Source organism: Aedes aegypti, chromosome 2 (assembly GCF_002204515.2).
Source record: "Aedes aegypti strain LVP_AGWG chromosome 2, AaegL5.0 Primary Assembly, whole genome shotgun sequence".
Classification (NCBI taxonomy): domain Eukaryota; kingdom Metazoa; phylum Arthropoda; class Insecta; order Diptera; family Culicidae; genus Aedes; species Aedes aegypti.
In genome coordinates, this window is record NC_035108.1 from 400,360,006 (window position 1) to 400,384,638 (window position 24,633).

General features: G+C 39.7%; 1 protein-coding gene across 1 annotated transcript in view; it reads left to right on the forward strand.

Moving 5' to 3' along the window:
- The first annotated feature begins 3,027 nt into the window (after positions 1–3,027).
- LOC5577896 (serine-rich adhesin for platelets) overlaps positions 3,028–24,633 on the forward strand; it is a 404,297-nt gene continuing 382,691 nt past the window's right edge. Inside the window, exon 1 of the mRNA XM_021847139.1 lies at positions 3,028–4,052. The gene's annotated coding sequence lies outside the window, so the exon portion shown is untranslated. The remainder of the gene's footprint in view (positions 4,053–24,633) is intronic.

Consider the following 24,633-nt stretch of genomic DNA (forward strand, 5'->3'; position numbering starts at 1 on the left):
TTCGGACAGCTTGATTTGTTATATGATATATTTGTAATTATTGCACCAGTGTCTCAAAATACTTTCATTTTTCATGGGTTCCGTCGATCATGGTATCAAACATGCAATAAAATGAAGAAGAATGAACATTCAGTACAACATCGTAAAATGTGCTATTTTTCATCATATATGGAAGAGGTATTTGATAGGCATCTTTCAATGTAAGAAAAACGCAAATTATTCTTGTAAATGTTGCAAATGCATTGAACTGGTAATTATAAACTATTCCTATAGTGTACACATTCAATGATGTTCATATTTGCAGAATTCGAGGCATTTCCAGATCGTGTCCGGTATTGGGTGCCACCTTTCAAGATCGATCAATTTGATACTAAAATACATCATCAAAATGCATTGTCATAATTCGTATTTATATTTTCAAATTTATTTTTATACACTATAAAAATGATAATATATATCATAAATGGGTAACACGAGCCCATAAAATCAGTATTTTTCGAATTATGAATTTAGTGGCTTAAGTGTCCGGTACTGGGGGATCTCCCCCTATACATATTTTTTTTATTTCTTAATACTAAAATTATGAAATTTATAAAATATATTGAAAAAGAAAGTGTAGTGTAAGTAATGTTAATTTCATTTTGTTTTATCTTATGTGTTGCGATTTCTAATGGATTTGAAGTATGTTTTTAGATTTTGCCAAGACATGGTAAAGTCAATAGTTTCGCAATGTTGATTGTAAATGGCCATCATTTGATTTAGAGGCCCGTTTTTGGCATAATTTGTTCGATGATGATTTGTCAAGAATAAGTTACGATTTCGTAGTTGCCTAGAAGGAACGTAGAAATTTAATTTTGATAAGATTTCTGTAGATAGACGGGCCCTAAAACAAAAATGTTGTAAAACTCAACGGGGCACCCCCTAGATATGTGCCTTAGGGTAAGAAAAAAGCGCTCACAAAATTTCAACTCGATTGGTTGCTTCACCAGCTGGCGCATTCAATTTGAAGTTTGTATGGAATATTCGTTCCAAATATATTGAGAATTGACACATTGTCACTGTTTCGTTCCGTGTACTAGTTGATCGCGTTCAATAGAGCCCAGAACGACAAATGCACTAGTTGATACCCTAATGAACATAATTGCAGAAGGTTGTATCTAGATTTAAGCTCGTTTTCATTAACATTTCAGTTATTGGAAGCTAGGCTTAGATCAGCCTTCCGTACAGTCACATATTGGCATGCGCCTTGTGCAGCAGCTTGCTTAGCGTCATAGGTGGCTATGATGCGCTTAGTGGCTATGTTGAGGAAATACAAAGCAGTATAGCATGAGCTTAGCAAATCTACTTCAAATAGTTAAAACACCAACTTTATCAATTTTAATCATGATACAACCTTCTACAAAATCGTTGATCGCGTTCAATTGCACTCAGAATGTCAAAAACACTACTTGATACCATACAAGTAGTGTTTTTGACATTCTGAGTGCAATTGAACGTGATCAACGATTTTGCTGAACCAAACATTAGATGATGCGTTGAATCCCATATGTTTGAGCTGAAAATCCCATATTAACTTCAATTCAAATGCGCCAGCTCATGGAACGACCAAATGAGCTGAAACTTTCAGGAAGTCTTCTTCTAACTCTGAGGAATAATTCTGGAAGGTGCCCCGTGGAATTATACAACTCTAATTTTCTCCCATACTAAGCTGGGCCAGTCTAGAATCAATACGTTGCGAAACGATATCATTTACAAATGAAACTCTTGCGATTTCACGCCGCTCTTTCAATGTTTGTATGTCAATAAGCATGCAGCGTGCTTTGTAGGGTGGAAGTGGAAATGATGTCCAACCTAATTTACGAAGAGCATATACCTAGTAGAAATTGTTTTTGTACAGATTCTAATCTTTCTTCGTGTGTGATTGAGAAAGGAGACCATACAATGCTGCAGTATTCCATGATTGATTGTTCCGGTCTCTGTTGTGTTATGTGAGGAGACCGCATTGACAATGAACTAGACTGCCCATAACTGCATATTTGTAACATTCGACAAAAGTAGGCATTGAGTAAATGGGGTACCAAGTTTGTATTTTACTGCAGTATGGAAGGAAACTAAAATTTCAAAAATCATTAAGAATTCAAAAGAGTTTATTTGAGGCTAAAATTTTGCACAACTCATACCGCATATTGGGTGAATAGACAGAAAATTATTCTGATATAAATTTCGTTGCTACTACATTATGAGGCTCATGTATAATCTCAATGTGACTGTTATGCGGTTACATTTGCCAGTGTGACAAAACAACTTGGTATTTTTTTCGAATTTTCTAGAACAAACTCACAGATTTTAGTAAGTTGATCGAAAGTACTTATCATTTGATGACTCTCCCCGGTATTAACTCCAATTTGTCAAAAATGTCGAATGTGACTGTTATGCAGTTATGGGCAGTAGAGTGCTCATCATTTGACGTTTGAATTTTGGAGGCAGTTTGTTTCAAGAGGTTTTTTTTTAAGAATTTGCACATCCTATAGAATGATGGTTGTTATAAGTTGTTATCATTTAGCTAAAAAATGTGCTTCAAAATGTTATGAAAAGTCCTGCATAGATTTTTTAGAATTTTTGATTCTCAGGTTCCGAACAATTTTACCAAAAATAAAGATTTTATTTTGTCGAAAAATATGCAACTTTTTATAAAATATTTATTATTTTTGAGAGCTAGTTTAAAATAATTAAACTTCCATAAACCTGACATACAGGATACTTCCATGATGAAATAAGTCATCTGTTAAAAATCCAAAAAAAAAAAATCTAGACTAGACGAACTACGATAATTCATACATCGTGTTCAAGACCCTGCATGTTCAGACACACAGAGGTCTGACTAATAGTTTTCATTTGTCACCCGATTGGCAGTCGGTGCTAATATGTGCCCCCCTGAGACCACGTGTGGGAGTGCAAATCGCATTAGAATCAATCCCTCGGATCACGGCAGCGACTGGCGAAACTCCGGTTATTCCACAGTTGACACAGTTCTCGTACGACCGCGCAGTCGATAGCCGTGTACTTTACCTTCCTTTCAGTGCGATATGCAAAAGAATCGAGTGCCCAGAATACCAGATCTCCAAAAAATATGACTAAAAGCAACCGAAAAGCGTACATAATTCAGGGTTGATTTGTGCGACCGGCTGACAACAACTTGTCCGAAGCAAAGTGAATTCGAGAAGAAACCACGAACGCCTCCTCCTCCCCCGTTGATTTTTTCTTGATCGGTTGATCGTGTTTCAAGTTTCGGCCATACGTTGCCCAAAAACGAAAGCTTGTTGATCATTTACTGAAATCACACAAAAAGTCTTTGGGAACTTTTGGCCAACAGCCGTTGTCACATGCGTTGGCCAGTTTTCACTTGGCCTTAGGGCGAATCGCAAGCACTTGGAAGTCAATTTACGGCCGCAATTTACTGTACGTGATCAAGTTTGGTGATATACGGATTTTAATTGCCAAAGCGCGCACTCCTTCAGATAAGGGGCATAATTTACGATACCGAAACAACGATAAACGTCGTGCGTGAAGGGAAGTGCTTCTACAACCGCGTGGTGTGGTGACATTCCCAATCGAGTGTGATGTGTGATTTTGTGGGCGTAGTTATCTGTTCAAGGATTCATGAACATCTCTGATTCCCGGTTTTTAAGAGCTTGTTAATGTCCTTCTTGATCGTCTTCGTTCGACGATGCCATTACTCAGTGCAAACTGTCGCTGTTAAGTGCAATAAATACCTTTCGTTGAAGTAAAGGAAGTTGAGATTACGTTTTGAGTGTTCAATACCTGCCTACCTTAAAGGTGAATTAACGTGGAGCGGAACGAGAAGTAGACTCTAGGTAGTAGATGCGACGACAGCAAAGTCGTCAATGTTTGTCGGTGCACGCGTGGGTGTCCTCGGAGACCTTGATGGTTTCTTTAATGAACACAACAGATTCAAAGCTTACGCGATCTCTCACCTCTGGGTCTACTTGCTAGAGCGAATAACGTCTGACGACGTGAGAAAAGGCGACAAGGTAGGTCTGCTGATTGAGTTAACTGTACTAATCAAAACACATATATAGAATTAAATTTTTACTTTATGGGGTATTTATTTGACAAGAAGTCGAGTTGAAATATTTAATAAGCTAAACGCTCACTTTTACATATTGATTAGATTATGTATAAATTTGTGATGCGAATAAGATTGCATGGATGGTGCATGTTTTGAAGGTCATGTTTTCTGCTGTTCCTTTATTTAATCCCTTCAGTGCGGATACGATCCATTGACCCACCTTTCCTATTTGTATACAGTGGGATTCCGTTTTTGGCATGCTCCGTTTTTGGCATGCTCCATTTTTGGCACCCCCCGATTTTGGCAACAAAATGGATCCGTTTTTGGCAACATTTTTGAATACCATAAAAATTTGAAATTTTTTGTAAATATTATCGTGTCTGTTGCTTTATTTATCTGAATGGCAGGTAAAATACGCACCGATCACATTCTAGAGCTCTATTTTCGTCGATATTCCTCCAAATATCATTAAGTACTAAGAGCTCCCGTACGTGCTAATTTACTTCAGAATGGTCATTGGTCATGCATTCGCAGCGTTTCATGAGGCCATTAATCTCCACCAGCATCACAACTAGAGATTAATATCTTAGGCATTCATACTGAGTGACCAGCCCACTTAAGTCTGCCAGTTGGTGATACACTAAAAAAACACTTCTCTTCAGATTTGGAACAGCTTGTTTGAACAAAACACAAGTCTATGACTCACACTTTAAATTTTGTCTCACCTTTTTAGCTCACTGTTTTTATTATTATGGAGTTATAGACATTTCGTATGAAGAACAAACCGCAGTAATAGATGCAAATACAGCAAAATGTCGTGCTCATACTTTTTTTTTAAAAGACCGACACTTTAATGCTTCCAGTGGACGATTTGCCCTTTGAAGGAAGCACCACACTAGACAACGTTGCATGCTAACGCCCAGTGGCACAGTCGAAATACTTTCCTGACGAAAAGTTTTCCGGACTGAAGCGGGAATCGAACCCACACTCCTTGACACGATGCGGCTAAATGCTTGGTAACACTAACCGCACGGCCACGAAGCCCACAAATTTCATTAAATAAATTGCGTTATTCTAGTGAATTGCAGAAGTGTCAACATATAATCCATAAAAAAGTATATACCATGACCCCACAGTTATGGATCAAATAGTGTGGAGTGCAACCTATAAAATTCAATAAAACGACATGGAAAACGTAAAATTATAATGTAAAAGCACGAATTGAATCGTTTCAAATTACAACTTCGGTTAGTAAACTGTTTTGAGTGAAGTATTTACATAGGATTACATAAAAATTAACAAATGCATCGGTTTCTGAAAACCATATTATGGATCAATTTTCATATTATGGATCAAATTGTGACATATTACGGATCAGTGCGCAAAATCAAGAGATTTTCAACTAAATGCATCTGTATTGCATGGTTTGGTGAAAGTTAACAATGTGCCATATATTACTGCAAAAAATAGCAGTGTTAGAGCTGGAAACAAGAGTAAAATGACCTTTTTTGTGATACTGCATTGTAGTAACTGAGGCATGAACTGTTTTCGCTTCACACCAAGTTTTCCACCCATTCTTGCCTGCAAAAAAAATGAAATTTACAAACCTTGATGTTTTATTAGTTTTATGCTTAGTGCTATTGTCTGAAAATGTCGAATCCAATGCTTTAAACGGCATAAATCTACATTCTTTGGAAGTGGTCCATAACCGTGGTAAACAATCATTTCCTGGTCCATATTATGGATCACTAGTTAGCAGTGCTAATATTCGGTATTTAGAATCAACAATCAAGAAAAATGTTTTCGAAAGATGAATTCATACTAAATCGAAGCGAACGAGCATGTTTTATAGTATAACATTTGAATTTTACCACCTGTGGGAGCTTATGAATGCTGACGGCACTTCTTACAAAAAACGACCATATAATAATAGCTGTGTGGTACCAACTAAACATTTGTCAAATACACCGTTATTTAGCGGTTGAATGTTGTGCTTAACATTACACATGGTAGAAGACAAATAGTATAACATGGGGAAAATATGTTTAACGTCAACGTTCATGTTTCGAGTGAGTTATACAATGTTGAACGCCAAAGTGATCCGTCACTGTGGGTGATCCGTAACTGTGTGGGCATGGTATATTGTATATTATTTTTTAAGAATTCCAATGTTCCATTCAATACCGACACCAAAACGAATGCAAACACAGTCCAAACTAAACTTTATTCTCAAAAATATCATTGAAGCGTGCGATAAAACGATTGAGAGTATTTTGTTTGTGGTTTTAATGTGTATATTAATCTTTCTGCGAGCTTCTTTCCCTATTTGTTGGAGATTCTTTAAGACGTTAGATTTGTTAAGATATGTGTTTTATACAAGATTTTTAATCAAAGTTACGGGTCTCAATATAATTAAAATGTTCCTTGCGAGCTGGGACTATGAATTTCCTAACTGAACCTTGGAGAATCCTTAGGGAGTTCTTAGTTCATAAGAGACTTCTCAGAAATTTTAACGGATTCTTGAGAATGTCTGCAGATTCCTAGCGAACACTGAGGGTTTCTTGCGGGATCCTGAGAATATATAATTGGTTATTGAGGATTAAGTCCGAAATTTTGTGATTCCTAATAAGCTCTTAAGTTTTCTATGGCATCCTGGTAATTCCTAGCTGGATAATGTGGACTTGTAGTGGCATTTTGAATATTTATTGTAGATTTTAGAAAGGTTTCCAGAGAAATTTAAGGAGTGCTAGTGGTAGCCTAAGAATAATGAATTTTCGAAAATTTTTATTGAAGACTTGAGAATTTTCGGAAATATCGTAGCAATATTCCTAACAAAATGCTTCAGAGCCCTAGCGTTTTCTTGTTGATTACTTTTTTTGATTGCAGTCAATCATTAATTATGGACTGCTTTACTTCATCAGAAACATAAATTAAAGGAGGGTATTCTAAACTTACCGAATATTGTAAAATTTTACGCTTAATCCTTAAAGTTAAACTGATTTTCAATACTCATTAAATAAAAAAAAACTCATGCCGTTTTACAATACACAGCGCATTTGTTTTGTAAATACGTCTTTGTATGAAAACAGTATTAATTTTTTTTTCGTATTACACAGTTTTAGGAAAATGCTCAGTTCTTATATAAAGGTCACTTTTGCGATTATTTATTTTACATGGTCCACTCATACAAATAGTGTACATAAAGCTTCTGCAAATTTTTAAAGACATTGAGGCGTAAAAAGTAAGTATGTAGAACGTTTGTCACAATTAACATCACGGCGCTATAGATTCATAGCATAGTACAATATTACGAAAAACTGCTTCTATGTGAACCGTTCTGAAGTCTTAATGCCATATGGTTCCACAAGGATGATGTAATAACATTCTTATGATGTTTTCAAAACCTATAGTTGAAAAATAAAATTTAAAATAAGGGTTCCGATTTTGGCACGGTTCCGTTTTTGGCAACTGAAAATTTCGACTTTGTTGCCAAAAACGGAATCCCACTGTAATATGTATTGTCTTCAGTTGTTTTCTATGCAGCAAAAATATAAACAAACAAGCTTCGTCTTATCTGCAGAGTCTAGATATCCAAAACGTTCAGAACATATTTGGTTATAGAGTAAGCACTTGAATCTGGCTAATAAAATACATGTTAACTACGTTCAGTGATGGCACACGTCCTGCCATGGTCTATAAGCCTATCTGCGTCAAAGTCAATTATTTCTTATGTACCGTAATCCGGAGTAACAATGATCTTTTTTTTTTAAATTTATTAAAAATTCCATTCAAAAATATGTTGCAAGTTTTATATTTTTGAAACAAGTATTGACACACATTGCTCGTGTCTATATACTGCATTTTATTTTATGAAAGTTTAAAGTATGTTTAAAAAAATGTTTAAAGTGATTTTTTTTATTTAGCTGATATGGGGTAACATTGATCATCCATGAAAACAACGTTCGGATATTTTAAAAATATCATTACTTACTAAAATCATGGTCCCTGAAGCCGAATATGAAAGCCAAACTCTTTCGAGTCATTTGCTTTTTGAGTTATTTCAAAATTGAAAACACCTCGAATTGTGGAATACGCCTGAACGTAGGTAACTTTTTAAGGGAATTCAGCATTCTTAACACTAATCTGTGAATTATGCTTAACTGAACATATTTATGAAAGTTTCGACAATGAAATCATTTTCGGCAATGTGATTTTCAGTTACAATCGCATTTCACTTGCTCATATCCTTTTCAGAACTCATGTAAGACATGGTTCTTTGATCGTGCCATCCATAATCATGAAAATCATTGTTTTCAAAAGTTGAAAAATTTACGCATGAACGCATCTTAATTTTCGCAAAAACCCCAATGTTTATGATTAATTAATTAAAGAGATTCACCATCGATAAATGTTGGTTCGAACTTTTTACAAGGAAGGTCATTGCGATCAATGTTACCCCGCTGATCAATGTTACCCCGGATTCCAGTACACTACCCGCCAAAAATGCGATTTCACATCGCCGAGTATTGCCACACTCGATTTGAATATAATTATACCCCAAAAAGTTCACCGATTAGCACAAGTTGCTTTCATAGTGAATCTACACTTTTCGGGGGTGTTTCGATTTTCAAATCTATCGTTACAGTACCCGATTATGTGATTCCATGCTTTTGGCGGATAGTGTACATGGAATGTTCTACCGTTTTGATTCATATTACGGACACTTAAGGCCTCAGTGAAGTATAACCCAAGCAACCAAAAGTTCGGATAAAAGGGCATGTTTTGGCTTAATCAGCTTACTTTTTAAGTAATTAACCGGACTTTACAGTTCATATAAAGTTCGTTTAAGTTTGATTTTTACCTTCAAGTACCAAATAAGTTCAATTCGACCTTGTTCTAAACTTTCAAGTTGTTGATGAGTTCATGAGTTACTTTTCTGAGAATCAAGTTCATTCAATGTCCGCCGTGAACTCTCAATCAGCGAGAAAGTTTCACTGAAACTAGATTTATACCAAAAGTGAACTACGGAGTTCACTGCTTAAGTACTATTGGTTGCTTGGGTAACCCAGCATGGACCATACAAAATAAATCATTTTGTATGATTTTTTAACGTTAGCGAGCGTCGGAAGCCCTTAACTTTCGGATGGTGGGTAAAGAATACGCGTCCGCAACTTGAATAATTTTAAATAAATCAAAACGTGTGGCCTTTTCATGATTCTTATTCCGGACGCTCCCTCACTTTTGCCTCATATTCCGGACACTTTGATTCGAATTACGGACAGCTCATGATAATCATTAATGGAACAGTCAAATCATCAATTGAAATCGTTCAACCACTTAAGAGACGTCTAAGCTAGTTGGGCATTATAAATTTGCAATGATATTTATGGAAAAAACCTAGTAAATCGAGCCTCGAAAATGAGAACTTTTGGACGGCGAAAATTGAAACATTTCGTGTGAAATGTTTCCCATACAAACGAGAGTGTCCGGAATTTGAAGCTGTCCGTAATATAAATCAAAACGGTACACCTGTCAAACGATCCGTCACTTCAAATTACATGATCTACTAAATCTATCAAGACTCCCACTGTTTTCTTTTTAACAACCTACCAAATTTTCCAATCGCAGAACATGTATTCTATGTGCACATTTGTCAATTTACATTCTTACATACTCGATGTCCTTAAATCAACTTGAAGCAATTTCATTCAATCAATAACACAAAAACCCTGAAATCATTATTACGTTTTTGCTTTTCGATATTTTTGCATCATCATCTCAAAAAAACTCTTCTAATTTTAGAATCTGTGTCGATTTTGGTCAATGGTCATCTGAATCAGGAGATTTTTCAAAATTCCTTAGGGAACCGACGCGTAGCCATAGCCCGCGTAAATATCTTAGGATACAGATTTTTTCTCATGTTCAATCATTCGTTTTTCGAAACAATACTTTGATAAGAGTATGCTGTGAAAAAATTAAGCGATTTAGTGCAACCGTTGTTGACAGTGGGATTCCGTTTTTGGCATGCTCTATTTTTGGCATCCCCGATTCTAGCAACGAAATGGATCCGTTTTTGGCAACAATTTTGAATTCCATAAAAAATTGTTAATTTGGGTAAATATCAATGTGCTTTTGGTTTCATTCATTTGAAAAGCTACCCGAGCAGAAGTTCTACTGAATACCAAATTGAGGTATTCCATACCAGATAATTTCCAATACTAACAACCTGAATGAGGTATGCATAAGAGGTAAAATACCTCAAATAATATCTCATGCACATTCTACAAACACCAAATCAATAATTAGATCAGGTATTGTAATACATGGTGGATTTTCATATAAAAGTGAAATTTTTCAATAGTAGTTCAATATCTCCAGAAGACCTCAATACCTATCGAATACCAAAATAAAGTATTTTTAATTGTTTTAAACATTTTTTTCCAATATCATTATAACACCAAAAAGCGGTATTGACAACTTGACAATACCGTTTTGATTCATATTACGGACAGCTTCAAATTCCGGACACTCTCGTTTGTATGGGAAACATTTCACACGAAATGTTTCAATTTTCGCCGTCCAAAAGTTCTCATTTTTGAGGCTCGTTTTATTAGGTTTTTTCCATAAATATCATTGCAAATTTATAATGCCCAACTACCTTAGACGTCTCTTAAGTGGTTGAACGATTTCAATTGATGATTTGACTGTTCCATTAATGATTATCATGAGCTGTCCGTAATTCGAATCAAAGCGTCCGGAATATGAGGCAAAAGTGAGGGAGCGTCCGGAATAAGAATCATGAAAAGGTCACACGTTTTGATTTATTTAAAATTATTCAAGTTGCGGATGCGTATTCTTTACCCACCATCCGAAAGTTAAGGGCTTCCGACGCTCGATAACGCTAAAAAATCATACATAATGATTTATTTTGTATGGTCCAAGCTGGGTTATACTTCACTGAGGCCTTAAGTGTCCGTAATATGAATCAAAACGGTACCTAGGGTGCCGAGCTACTTGAGCACTTCCATGATTCACTTTGGCATGGGGGGATTTCCACGACTGAATCGCCTGAACCATTGTAAAACGAAGCACTTCAGTACGACGCATATTCTAGCCAAATATATGTAAGCTCAGGAGCTTTCAAAAAACCTTACTGCCGAAGTGAATCAAAAGTGCCAAGAATAGGATCCGGCTCCATAATCATAGTATGATAGCAAAATATGGTATGTATTGATTATTGCGAGCTATTTATTCCTCCTCGGGTAGCCAGCTTCGCGCTTACCGCATAGGCCTATTCACGAGACGTTTCAAATCAGCTGATCGGGAAGCTCTTCGGCAGTTCTTCTATGGAGATGACAGTCCCGCGTTAGCACCGGTCTTCCACCGATGTAAACAAATGCATAGACGGACCTGTCACATGAAAAGGCCTATTCCAGAGCTTAATTTCCGTCGTTATTCCCCCAAATCGCATCAACTGCTAGGGATCTCGTATGCGCTTTTGTAACTCTAGATGTTAGTGTGTTCGCAACGTTTTATCGAGTAATTTATCTCTATGAGTATCTCAACTTGAGTTCCAACATCATTTCTCAGGCATTCACGTTCCATGACCAGCCCACTCGAATATTCCGTCCACTTGATTCAAATGTTTTTTTTTCAGGATTGGAGCTGTTTGAAGAAAGCACAAGCATAGACACAAGATGAGCATGAGCATGAGCATGAGCATAGATAACCGTACAATTCGTAGTTGCTACTCCGTGATTGACCAGAACAATCGAAGTTGCACAGGGAATTAATGAATGGGGCGTGGGATTAGCTACCAATGTGTCTTATACTTCGTGAATTCGATCTAACGAAGGTACGGTGCTGCCATCTGGAAAAAGTTTACACTGCGCGTGAAGCGTCAAAAAATGTTACCCGATGAGGTATAGGAAGTGCAATTTCAAATCCTTGTATAAAATTAACTACAATAGGGTGCCGGTGCCATTAGTGGACTACTTAAGCTATAAAAATCATAACAAAATAACGAAAAGCCTTAACAGAGATCTTTTGGCGTCAACAGAAAGATTTCAACCTGTAATTTATGGGAAAAATATAAAAAGAGTGATAAAACTAATTTTTTAACATAAAATCGCTTGAGCCACTATTGGTACACGTGTTCCAGTAGTTGCGCTAGTGCTCCAGTAGTAGACGTTCGGGAATGATGCAAGGAATTTTAAACACAATAGTAATTGTTTACATAGGTTTAACATTTTTCCCTCGGAACAGCAATTAATATGTTGCGAATGAAGCATAAAGATCATCTCTAGGGCTGTTCTTCATTTTTGTACATCCATTTTAAAAACTGCTTCCATCCGTTGATCCACCACTGGAACACGACGGCAACTACTGGTGCAAGGGAGCAAATTTTTTGCACAAACTTAATTATTTATATGACTTTTTGATAAAATAAACAGCTGAAATTTGGCAAATCGACTAAACTAGAGACGATCTATCCACGAAAAATAGCACATGTCGTTTTTATCGAAAAATGTTCGTTTTATGCCATAGTCCAATCTACTGGTACATTACAACCATTGGAACCGGCACCCTAGCTATTTAAAATCTTTTCATCACATGTTGATAAACTTTTGATGGGCTACATTTTAGACACATTATTTTGATTTTTATGTTTTTTCCTCAATATTCTGCGGATTCTATAGATTATCATAAATTTAATCCCGTACACTTAACAGAATTTAATTAAATTATGTTTTGATTTTTTTCGAAGCATTTGAAAATTGACTTCCTATGCTTTGCCATGTAAAGAAATCGGAGCTTCACGCATAGGGTCAACTGTGGTAATTGCCTTCGTCATCGCGAATAGTGTATGGTAATTAGTTGGTTGGGGAGTATGTATCTCTAGATGTGTCGATTCAGGAACTATCATGTTTGATATTAATCATGTTATTGGAGTATTTGAAATGAGTTTAAATGAATAATTATGGCATTGAAGGTGATGAAAATTAAATGCTGCTTTCAATATGTGTTCATCGGACTAGAGACGACTGCGCCCAACACTTAACTTTTTAAGGAATTTCATTAAATAAATTGCGTATTTCGAGTAAAATCGAATTCAAGTAAATAACTTTGATATTATTTAGAGAAATAAATGACCGTCCGGATTCTTCTATACGCCGTTTGAAACGCCAACATGACAAATTTGAACTATCTAAACTACACTTTATTCTCAATAAGGTCATTGAAGCGTGCGATGAATGCTTTATGAGACTTTGTAGGACGTTACATTTTTTTAAGAATCCAACATTCTAGGGTAACCAATATATTTTGGACCCCTATATATTTTGGACCCCCTGGGCTGTTTTCCTGCAAATTCTCCAGTTTAAATCGAAAGACCAACTCAATTCGCGTGTCATTTGGAATGATAGGACTATTCCGCACTTGCATCAACCGTTGGTACATAGAAAATGTGTTTATTTTATCAGAAATAAATTTAATTTAATCGGTTCATCCATGCAACCGTTACAACACGTTACACACATAAATTGAAGCCGTCAGAAATTTTTCACATGTAAACAAAAACTTTTTTCAAATTTCTGAACTAGAAGCGTAGAATTACTTCAGTTTTCCATTGTCAATCGGTTGATTAGACTTTGGACAAGCATACTATAGAACCAGTGTCGTGGACTTTGTCGCCAAACGATAAAAAATGCCGGGGGTCCAAAATATATACCTTGAGGGTCCAAAATGTATTGGTGTGTCCAAAATAATAAAAAACAGTCCTTTACAATTCTATTATTTTCGACGTTTTTTGGATCCTACCAGTATTGCTCAGACTCATTTCCCCGAAAATAACATTTTTCGAACTACGAAGCCACGAACTACTACAACCATGTTCTATCCTCCAAAGATAGAAAAGCAGATGGTTAAGCTTGAGTACTGCACACAAAATCGATCAATTTTGATCCCAGAGAGCCATAATTCAAGTTTCGGTGAAATGAAATGAGTGAGTGAGTGAGTGCGAATCATTTCACCGAAACTTGAATTGCGGCCCACCGAGTCGAAACTGTCGGATCCCATGTGCAACACTCAAGCCCAACCACTTCTCCCTCCATCTCAGGAATACAACGCACAGTTATAACAGTTCATGGCTTCACAATTCGAATTTCCGGGAAATGAGTCTGGTCAACACTGGATCCTACATGACCGTGTGGGCATTTTTATCTTGTAGAGGAAGTTTTTCTCTACATTTTGGAATGTTCTTTGACTTGGTTACGCTGTGCAATGAATAAATTGGGACAAAAAACGAAAATCACTTTCTTAGGGGGTCCAAAATACGGCCATTACCCTATACCATTGTGCTCAGGATAGAGTATAGATTTTAATCAAGGATGCGGACTGCATGAAATATTCAAAATGTTCCTTACGAGATCCTCGTGATCCATACCTGGATTCAGGAGATTCATCACAAGATTCTATGTTCTTTTTATGGTGAAGATGCATCGAAGCCAAAGTTAAAATTTGCAAGAGCACGGATCTGGAGAACCAATCATCCGTTTGAGCTGAAAACCTAATCGATTGATCACCACCAGCTAGTGACCAATCGATTAAGTTTTCAGCTCAATCGGATGTTTGGTTCTCCAGATCCGTGCTGTTGAACATTTGAACTTTGGTTTCGATTCATCTTCATCTTAAGGACTTCTGAGATTTTTCAGTGAATTCTTGAGGATGGTGAATGAAGTTTGTGTACCGTAAAACGGGGTAACTTTGATAGTTTTTTCGAAGAAAACTTGAATATTTATGCATGCTGTTTCAAAGAATAATAATTTATATTTTTAAAACAAGTACTGGCATCCTAGCTATCGATTGCAGTCGATAGATTTCCAACAGATTTATTATGAATTAGACTGGCCCAGCTCAGTATGGGAGAAAAATAAAGTTGTATGATTCCACGGGGCACCCCCCAGGATTATTTCTTGGGGTTAGAGGAAGCCTTTCTGAAAAATTCAGCTCATTTGGTCGTTCCATGAGCTGGCGCATTTGAATTGAAGTTAATATGGGATTTTCAGCTCAAACATATGAGCAACAGCACATCATCTACTGTTTGGTTCTGGAAAATTGATGCTCGCGTTCAATTGGACCCAGAATGTCAAAAACACTACTTGATATAATAGCGAAGAATATTGTAGAAGATTGTACCATGATCAAAATTAATAAAGTTGATGTTTTAACCATCTGAAGTATATCATGCAATACTGCTTGTATTTCTTCAACATAGCTTGGAGGTAACCACTAAGCGCATCATAGCCACCTATGACGCTGGGCGAGCTGAGGCACATATCGCATGCATATAAGTGACTGTACGGGAGTGCTGATCTAAGCCTAACTTTCAACAACTGAAAAAGTAATAAAAATGAGATTAAATCCAGATACAACCTTCTGCAATTATGTTCATTAGGGTATCACCTGGTGTATTTGTCATTCTGAGCTTATTTGAATGCGAACAATTAGTATACGGAACGAAACAGTGACATAGGATCAATTTTCAATATATTTGAGACGAATATCCCATACAAACTTCATATCGATTGCGCCAGCTGGTGGAGCAACCAATTGAATTGAAATTTTGAGAGAGCGTTTTTCTTACCCTAAGGCTTATATCTAGAGGCTGCCTCGTTAAGTTTTACAACTTTTTTGTTTAAGGGCCAGTCTATTATGAATGGATATATAATTTTTCATGTAATCGAAAGTTGGTTTTCTGTTTTGGGGTACCGTAAAACGGGGTAACTTTGATAATGCGGGTAACTTTGATAGTGCGAGACCCACAACATATTAAACGAAATAACGAAGTTTCTGTTAATCAGTTAAGCAAAACGAATGCAAATGTAAAGAGTATTAGTATGGCACTTCATGTCAAAGCTATTTTCATTGGAATCAAGTGCATTTGAGGCTTTTTATACGAATATTAAAAATTGACACAATTTTAGCATTTTCGAAACGCTTACAAACAATCTGTTCTACGATCATTATTTGATGTGGTTTTGAATAGTTGGCCACTTATCTTTGACAGCCTAGTTATCATAGAACTTGAATAAGGTCTCAATTTTTTTAGCGAATAGCATTTTCACAAACTGGGACCATTTTTGTAATCTAAGTCAGAAATTTCCATATAACGTTAAACGCCTAGAGGTATGCAATGCCCTACATATGTTCGTTATTCATTCAATTTTGTTCGATTCATACTCCATTATCAAAGTTACCCCAAAACAGAAAACCAACTTTCGATTACATGAAAAATTATATATCCATTCATAATAAATCTGTTGGAAATCTATCGACTGCAATCCATAGCTAGGATGCCAGTACTTGTTTTAAAAATATAAATTATTATTCTTTGAAACAGCATGCATAAATATTCAAGTTTTCTTCGAAAAAACTATCAAAGTTACCCCGTTTTACGGTATATGTCATACAACTAAATGTAGGAAAACAAGCACGATGATGAACCTCATTGGCTCATGTACCAAAATTTTCTAACAAACGTGATTTTAGTGATAAAAATAATCACCAAAATAAAAAATCGGTGCTTCCTATTTCGGGGTGAAATTGATCAATTGATTGTCAATGTGATTATTGTTAGTTTTGAAACAAACTCCACATGCTTATTTTGAGTCTCCTGAATACAAATGTGCCTGCCAAATTCTTAACAAGACAATATTTATGAAAATAATTATCAATTTGTAACCAGTGGTGTGTTGAAGTGTCCAAGATTTGAGAGACTATCGTTATTTTGTGTATCGTTTTATTGTCAAATAAATAGTACCAAGAAAATATTAAATTATATAAAACTGGACACTTCCCAACTCCCACTGTGAAGAACGCAGCCACATCATTAGTTCCGCTACTCACCACCAGGCGTCACAGGAGCATAAGGATGGGCGGCCATTGTGGGTGGTGTAAAGGGGGCCATGATGGGGCGAATATGGATGGGCGGAAAAATGCTTCAACGGTCGCGATCGTCGATATGTACTCGCCATCGCAAAAATCATTAAGACTGCAGCACGCGAAAGAATACGACGCTAGTTGCTAAAAGCCAAAAAGTTAAAGTGAAATTTAAAATAAGTTGTGGAAAGTGGAAGAAGCGACATTGGAACTACATCCAGGTAATCCGTTAACCATTCCAATCCAGGCAGCCCTCATATTAATCGTCAAAAACCCATCATATTTTCGCCCCTTGACCCACCAGGACCCCGTAGTTCACCGTAGTTCACCGGTAGTTTACCCATTGTTCTACGTCGGAGTAACCGAGCACTACATCCTGCACCTGAGCCTGTATTGGCCAAAGTACCGCCGGAAGCACGCCGTGGTCATTGCCATACCTCGGAGTAGGCCCAGAGTCCACTAACGTGCCACTCCGAAGGCTACCACCGCGATTCGATAGGCGTCACCTAGAGGCGGCCATTTTGTTAATGGCCTGAGGCATGAAGTGCGAAGTGCCAGCCGGTCGTCCACCCTGAACTCGGAAAAGGAAGCAGAAGTGCTGTGCGGAGGAGTGAAGGTTCCACCGGCCGTGTCCTGCCGGAACTAACGCGAGAAGTAGCGAAACGTAGTCCAGGAAGGAAAGACGGTGGAGTAGCGGAGCGTGAAGAAGGGGCCCCGCCAATAGTGAAGAAGAAGGGAATAAGTGAGGTAGGAGATAGCCTTTAAGAAAGTGGGAGAAATAAAGGTACCTGATTGAGCGAAGTATTGAATAAAGTGGGTTTGTGTTTAGCAAAAGTAATTTAGTGTATTCTTGGTCGCGATAGTCAAGCGCGCACGCCGACTCTGAGGCAATTGTAGAGCGGGGAGTCTCACCAGTGCTGGGCAGGGATCGCCCCATTAGTTACAAATTCAATTTCAAGAATACCGCGGAAAACGCCTAAATGTAGCCAATTTCCAAAGGAATTTTCTAACATGCTGTAGAAATTCAATATTTCAACAAAATGAGCAAATTGGTACGAATTTTGATGGTAAAATTGGATTTGGGGATATATTTTAAGCATCCTCACAAACTTTCAGGCTGACACCATGTTCAAATCCTCGTCTAAAACTAGAAGTTTATGGATGTCTATCAATATCACACAAAACATAATTCCGGAATATTACATTATTTTCATAGAAATAAACATTATTTAACACAAAAATCTTCACTACACACAATTTGACAATGTTTAAGACAAACAACGTTCATTTACTATAGGTTGTATTGATTATTGTGCACTTTTAGTAAGATTTAAATCGCATGGCGCGGTGATCAATTTCACCCTACTGATCAATTTCAGCCGAATTTACGGTAGTTTTGGAAATCTTAATGAACTTTTGAGAATTTTCATCGGAGACTTGAGAATTTTCAGCAACATCACAGCGGAATCTTAAAATTTTAAGCAATGTTCTCTAAATTCCTAGCATTGGGAAGGTTCAATTCCTGCCTCCTAAACAAGAGCCTGTGGATTTGTTGCTAGCCACTTCAGAGTTTTAGCGGGTTTTTGTGGATTTTTAACGGACAGCTGAAGATTCTTATCGGGGTCTAGGGGTTTCATAGCGCGATTATGCGAGATTCTATTGAATTCATATGGTTGATTTATTACATTTAAGGAAGCTAATGCACAAATGAAATTTATTTCACATTGACGTGACAAGAAGCTTATTTGTGTTAAAATATGCAGTTATGAGCAGAGCAGAGCTGTTAGACATCATCTTCGAAAGCATCGCTATACCGTGATGAATCAAAACCCGGACGGTACCAATATCCGGACACTCTGATAATAATCATTAATTAACATGTTAATTTTAATACTAATGTGTAATTAATTATTCACATCTGTAAATTGTATCATTATTATCACCTTACTACTATTTTTCATCTAGTAATCACTGACCTTGAATTGATATAAATAAAAAAAAAAATTGTGACCCAGTCTGACACCGTTTCATCTTCGTGTAACTCAAGCGTATACCGAAAACTGAAATGCAATGCATAGTAAGCGGAATTCAATTTTACATGCGTTTTGAGTGATAAATTGTGAACATAAGTTTGTGTAAAATATTAATTTGATGTTTGAAAGAGACGGGGTTGGTGGTCTAATGGCTTTCGCTTCTGCTTCATATGTAGGAGGTCATGGGTTCAATCCCAGGCCCGTCCCTTTTCTCGTACTTTGTACTTGTGTCTTACACTTGCCTCTATCTTCCAATCTCAATCTATCACACTCACACCCTACTCGTTCATAGCAAAAACGCTAGAACCAGAAACGGACAAGAAACCGTTTCCCTACGGTTCACTCTATCTCATCATTATACCATGCCTTTCCTTACGCAAACCTCTCTGCCATGCCTTTCCCCCAATCCCTACACTCCCGCATGAACTGGCGTAGATGCAGTGGTATATACGGTCTACGTGGGAGCTATTTCAATGCATCATCAATTCCTCCCCTCTTCCCCTCATTGGTCTGCATTCTGACGTGGCAGGCGCCATTGTTGCCTAAAAATAGAAGATCACCAGCACTTATACACTGAGGGTGTATGTTAGTCCCAAACAGTCATTCGGTTGGTTCCTTGTGTAAGTGCAGCTGATCTCGCAATACTGGATTAGCAACCCCGGGCGGCCAATCAAGTTTATGCTCAAGCTCAAGCTCAATATTGATTTGATGTTTGAAATCAATGAAGTGGCAAAAATGATATAGAAGAATGTTTTTCATGTGGATAACGAGTGTCCGGATTAGTGAACCAAGGATTTGAAATCCGGACGTTATTCATTAGGCTTAGATATTACTTGACTAAACAGCTATTTGCAACGCAGAATATTGAAAAGACTATAATAAATATAAGAAAAAGTGTGTGCTTTCACTTGGATATGGATTATTTCAGTAAAATACTGTATAGACAATGATTGTTGCAGATAACCTGAGCCCATCCGCAATCGAAAAATGTAAGTAATCAAATCAAGCGATCTTCCTCGCAATTTATGTTTCAATGCAAATTAAATAATTTGCATGCATCACTTTCTTAAGTAAATGAGGCATTTTCTACGTTAAAATGCATTTTGCCTATTTTTTATTCAATTAACAGCTAAAACGCGAATGTCCGGATATTGATTCAAGAGTGTCCGGCTATTTGATACAGATTTCCGGATTTAAGAGCAAGACATGCCTAGTTGATTTCATTATTTTCAGGTTATATTCCATATTGTAACAATAATACTTCTTGTTTTATCAAGATTAAAGTCGAAACCATTCAAGACATGATAGCACCTTGATCAAATCGAAGAGAAATATATTTGAAATAGTAGTTGAATATTTGTTACCGCTTAAGCCTCCGGGTATTGATACATCACGGTAGCTGTAGTTGCCCAATAACAGGTATATTCAACGTGGCTAACAGAGCTGAGTTTGTCGTCGATCATTACCTCAAGATGCCTGGACTTTATGGTGCAATCACCTACCGAGATAAGCGCCCGTTACTCGGACTTGCGAATATTGACCACCACTACCTCAGACTTGTGACGGGCCAGTCCCAGTTGCCTAGACCTCATTCATTATGCAACTGTGAAGATAGAGTGCGCTGCTGTCAACTCTAAATCCTCCATCGATTCGCCATAGACCACTAGGGTAATGTCATCGGGAGGGGCAGTTTCAGTTCGTCATCATACATCGCATTCCATAACATCGGGCTCAGGATTGAACCTTGAGGTACTCTGTGTCATACTCTGTACTGTGTCATACAGTAGAATCCTATCATCAAAATAGCTTTCTAGAAGCTTACACAACTGCACCGGTACCTTGAGGCGGTAAAGCTATCGCTTCCCAGTTTGGCTGTTCTTCACATCTAGAGTGACAACCGCGCAGTAACGGATGTTGCTCCCAAGGTATATTGAAAGATACCTTGGTCGCTCCTTTTATGCTCGATTGCCACCTCAGCTGTCTGAACGACCGACTAGATAGCATCCGGATTCGATTTACCTTTTCTGAATCCAAACTAGTTGTTGAACAAGCCGTCCGCACCTTCCGAATATGGAACAAGCCCGCAAATTGCCCGTCGTATCTAGTAGACAGATAGGTCTATACGCCGATGGGTCACTTGGTGGTTTCCCCGGTACCAGTTTCTGTCGCTTCCATACATTCGGGAAGATGCCTTGAACTATGCAGCGTTGATTCTGAACATGTCCGGATCCGCATTCACTGTCTCTTTTAGGGCAACATTCGGGATACCATCGGGTCCTGGTGCCTTGCTTGACGCGAATGATTTCACAACCTCTGCCAGCTCTTCGTTCGTCACCATTGCCTCTTCTTCTCCTTCATCTGCCGCATACGGCGCTGGGGGCCATGGGCTTGTGTTTTTTTTTTTTTTTTTTTTTTTTTTCTTCTAAGCAATGGGGGGATAATCTGCTCAACAGACGCCGTGTGGGGTTAGGGACCATTTACTACATGCAAGCAGTAAACAGGACTACACCCCCGACCCACTAAACCATTTCCATTGCCGCCAAACCCTTCGTCTCTCCGGGACCACCAAGAAGGCATTGCTTCGGAGAGGGGCTATTGCACATCGCATCCTCCAGGTTAGCTGCGTAGCCATGCAGCAACGAACATCGATGACACGCTTAGGGGGGTCCACCAAGGTAGCATGCTGGCGCTTTGCCAGCTTCCCAGGTGGTCCTCACCTCCCGTTGTCCGCTGAAAGCGGGCAGGGTCGACCACTACGCCCGCGCCCAGCTGCACCGCAGGTATCAAGAACTGATACTGCGGGCTTCGCAATTTGACCTACTGAAGGCTCAGGCCCTATCAGCTAGCACCAGCTGGGATTGCTGACGAAGGGGCCTCCACCTGCCCCGAACAACCAGAGGCTCGTACCAACCCAGTAGGCCGGCGCTACGACAGCAGCGCTACCAGTATGTTCTCCCCGCGGCCACTTAATCGCTGTAAGGGTCGATTTCGACCGTAGGGCACCGGTATGACCTACGTAGCCGACTGCGAACCCTTGGACCACCTGTTGTTTAGCGTCTGCACTAGCCACTCCTCGAGTCCACTCGCCACCTCCTTTGCAGTTCCGAGACGATGTGGGTGATAGCCGATGAAACGGCATTCCAGCCAAACTCGTCTTCACACATCCTCTGGACCAAATTGTCCGGAGTCGTGTCCCGACCGCATGTGGCTAACATGCGGTCACGCATTGTGCGGAAACGCGGGCACACGAACAAAACGTGTTCCGCCGTTTCCTCTAAACCTGCACAAACTGGACATTCGGGAGAACCCGCATGACCGAAACGGTGTAGATACTGTCTAAAGCAACCATGGCCCGAAAGGACCTGTGTCAGGTGGAATGTTAGTTCCCCATGGCGCCTATTGACCCAGATATCTAACCTCGGAATCAACCTGTGAGTCCACACTCCCTTGGTGGAACTGTCCCACGCACGCTGCCATTTGACCATGGAGGCCAGTCTGGCAGTCCTGCGTATGCCTCTTGTGCCGCGCATTTCGAAGCACTCTATGTCTTCCATGATAAGGATACCAATAGGCACCATACCGATGATGACGCAGAGTGCATCGTGTGACACGGTACGGTACGCGCTCGCAACCCTCAGGCACATTAGCCTATAAGTACTCTCTAGCTTGCTACGGTAGCTCTTGGTACTTAAGGCCGTTCCCCAAGCCGGGCCACCATACCTCAGTATGGACGAGGCGACACTAGCCAGAAGCTTTCGCTTGCTGGCGTACACCGCAGAGCTATTGGACATCATCCGGGACAGTGCCACAATAGCTGTGGAGGCTCTCTTGCAGGCATAATCGACGTGGCTACCGAAGGTAAGCTTATCGTCGATCATCACCCTCAAGTGTTTGACGGAGCGCTTCGAAGTGATCGTGCAGTCGCCTACACTTATCACCGCTTGCTGCACCGACTTTCGGTTGTTGACAACAACCGCCTCAGTTTTGTGGTGAGCCAATTCCAGTTTCCTGGAGCTCATCCACTCCTCCACAATTGCGATCGAGTGGGCTGCAGTCAATTCCACTTCTTCGATCGATTCACCGTAGACCTCCAGCGTAATATCGTCGGCAAAGCCAACGATGACCACACCCGCCGGGAATTTTAATCTCAACACCTCGTCGTACATGACATTCCATAACACCGGACCCAGGATGGAACCTTGCGGGACTCCTGAGGTTATGTGAAAGCACTTCCGACCCACCTCTGTGTCATAGACTAATACCCGATTCTGGAAGTAACTTCCGAGAATCTCGTACAGGTACTCGGGTATCCCCAGACGCAGGAGCGCATCGGCAATAGCCGCCCAACTGGCACTATTAAATGCGTTCCTTACATCCAGAGTCACTACTGCGCAGTAGCGAATCCCCCTCCTCTTACGCTGGAGTGCTATCTCAGCGGTTTTCTTAACCGTCAGAATAGCGTCTACGGTGGACTTCCCTTTCCGGAAGCCGAACTGGTTGCTTGAGAGACCATTTACACTCTCAGTGTACCTCAACAGTCTGTTGAGGATGATCTTCTCGAGCACCTTCCCCGCCGTGTCAATCAAGCATATTGGTCTATACGCCGACGGGTCACCAGGTGGTTTCCCCGCCTTTGGCAATAGTACCAGGCTCTGCCTCTTCCACGCATCTGGAAATACTCCCTCGTCCAGGCATATCTGCATAGCAGATCTGAACATACCGGGAGCTTCCAAGATTGCGACTTTGAGGGCCAGGTTTGGAACTCCGTCCGGACCTGGTGCCTTCCCCATGCTTAGGGATTTTGCAATCCCTACAAGTTCCTCATCGGTTACTCTATCCTCATCGCCAGCCCCAATCCCCGGCTGTCCTACAAAAGGAGGCTATGGGCTAGGGTTGTGGCGCGGAAAGAGCCCCTCGATGATCCTCTCCAGCATCTGTGGAGATTGCTCCGTAGGAGCAATTGCACCTCTTGTCTTCGCCATAACGATCCTGTAGGCATCACCCCACGGGTTCGCGTTGGCACTCTGACAGAGTCTCTCAAAGCAGGCCTTTTTGCTTGCCCTTATCTCGGACTTCAGCGCGACTTTGGCAGCGGTGAACACCGCCCGTCGTTCTTCACGCTCCTGCTCGGTACGTGCTCGCTGCATCCGCCTCCTGTCCCGTAGGCAGGCACGGCGCAGGTTCGCAATTGCTTGAGTCCACCAGTACGTCGGTGGTCTCCCATTTCTAGGGTGGACTTTCCTAGGCATGGTCGCATCGCACGCACGCGAAAGCACCGCTACCAGTTCGTCCCCGCCTAGGCCGAGTAGGTTACGCTCACGACGGAGCGCCTCCCTAAGTACTTCGTCATTGAAGTACGATGTCTTCCACCTACGAGGGCTTGGCCGTGACCTAGCCGCTTCCTCTACGCGCTGCCTGCTGTTGTTGTAGTCGATACTGTAGCGAACCGCCAGGTGGTCGCTGTGAGTGTAGGCATTGTCTACCCTCCAGTTCGAACTACTCGTTAGGCCAGGACTACAAAAAGTAACGTCGATAATCGACTCCGCTCCGTTTCGGCTGAAGGTACTTTTG